We start from the raw sequence: 2,180 nt of genomic DNA on the forward strand, positions 1-2,180 counted from the left end.
AAATAGTCACAGTCCTGTCCCAAATAGTCACTATCCTCTCCCCAAATAGTCACTATCCCGTCCCCAAATAGTCACTATCCTGTCCCAAATAGTCACTAACCTGTCCACAAATAGTCACTATCCTGACCCAAATAGTCACTATCCTGTCCACAAATAGTCACTATCCTGTCCCCAAATAGTCACTATCCTGTCCCCAAATAGTCACTATCATGTCCACAAATAGCCACTCTCCTGTCCCAAATAGCCACTATCCTGTCCCAAATAGCCACTATCATGTCCCCAAATAGTCACTATCATGTCCCAAATAGTCACTATCCTGTCCCAAATAGTCACTATCCTGTCTCCAAATAGTCACTATCCTGTCCCCAAAAAGTCACTCTCCTGTCCCAAATAGTCACTATCTTGTCCCCAAATAGTCACTATCCTGTCCCAAGTAGTCACTATCCTGTCCCAAATAGTCACTATCTTGTCCCCAAATAGTCACTATCCTGTCCCAAATAGTCACTATCATGTCCCCAAATAGTCACTATCATGTCCCCAAATAGTCACTATCCTGTCCCAAGTAGTCACCATCCTGTCCCAAATAGTCACTATCTTGTCCCCAAATAGTCACTATCCTGTCCCAAGTAGTCACTACATTGTCACCAAAAAGTCACTATCCTGTCCCAAATAGTCATTATTCCATCACCAAATAGTCACTATCCTGTCCCAAATAGTCACTATCCTGTCCCAAATAGTCACTATCCTGTCCCCAAATAGTCACTATCCTGACCCAAATAGTCACTTTCCTGACCCCAAATAGTCACTATCCTGTCCACAAATAGTCACTATCCTGTCCCCAAATAGTCATCTCCTGTCCCAAATAGTCACTTTCCTGTCCAAAATAGTCACTATCCTGTCCCAAATAGTCACTATCCTGACCCCAAATAGTCACTATCCTGTCCACAAATAGTCACTATCCTGTCCCCAAATAGTCACTATCCTGTCCACAAATAGTCACTATCCTGTCCCAAATAGTCACTATCCTGACCCCAAATAGTCACTATCCTGTCCACAAATAGTCACTATCATGTCCCCAAATAATCACTATCCTGTCCCAAATAGTCACTATCCTGTCCCTAATAGTCACTCTCCTGTCCCAAATAGTCACTATCCCGTCCCCAAATAGTCACCATCCTGTCCCAAATAGTCACTAACCTGTCCACAAATAGTCACTATCCTGCCCCAAATAGTCACTATCCTGTCCACAAATAGTTACTATCCTGTCCCCAAATAGTCACTATCCTGTCCCCAAATAGTCACTATCCTGACCCCAAATAGTCACTATCCTGTCCCAAATAGTCACTATCTTGTCCCCAAATAGTCACTTTCCTGTCTACAAATAGTCACTATCCTGTCCCCAAATAGTCACTTTCCTGTCCACAAATAGTCACTATCCTGTCCCCAAATAGTCACTATCCTGACCCCAAATAGTCACTATCCTGTCCCAAATAGTCACTATCTTGTCCCCAAATAGTCACTTTCCTGTCCCCAAATAGTCACTATCCTGTCCCCAAATAGTCACTACCCTGTCCCCAAATAGTCACTATCCTGTCCACAAATAGTCACTATCCTGTCCCAAATAGAAACTATCCTGTCCACAAATAGTCACTATCCTGTCCCAAATAGTCACTATCTTGTCCCCAAATAGTCACTTTCCTGTCTACAAATAGTCACTATCCTGTCCCCAAATAGTCACTTTCCTGTCCACAAATAGTCACTATCCTGTCCCCAAATAGTCACTATCCTGACCCCAAATAGTCACTATCCTGTCCCAAATAGTCACTATCTTGTCCCCAAATAGTCACTTTCCTGTCCCCAAATAGTCACTATCCTGTCCCCAAATAGTCACTACCCTGTCCCCAAATAGTCACTATCCTGTCCACAAATAGTCACTATCCTGTCCCAAATAGAAACTATCCTGTCCACAAATAGTCACTATCCTGTCCCAAATAGTCACTATCTTGTCCCCAAATAGTCACTTTCCTGGCCCAAATAGTCACTATTATGTCCACAAATAGTCACTATCCTGTCCCCAAATAGTCACTATCCTGTCCCCAAGTAGTCACTATCCTGGCCCAAATAGTCACTATCCTGTCCCCAAATAGTCACTATCCTGTCCCCAAGTAGTCACTATCTTG

This window comes from Salvelinus fontinalis, chromosome 7 (genome assembly GCF_029448725.1).
Source record: "Salvelinus fontinalis isolate EN_2023a chromosome 7, ASM2944872v1, whole genome shotgun sequence".
Classification (NCBI taxonomy): domain Eukaryota; kingdom Metazoa; phylum Chordata; class Actinopteri; order Salmoniformes; family Salmonidae; genus Salvelinus; species Salvelinus fontinalis.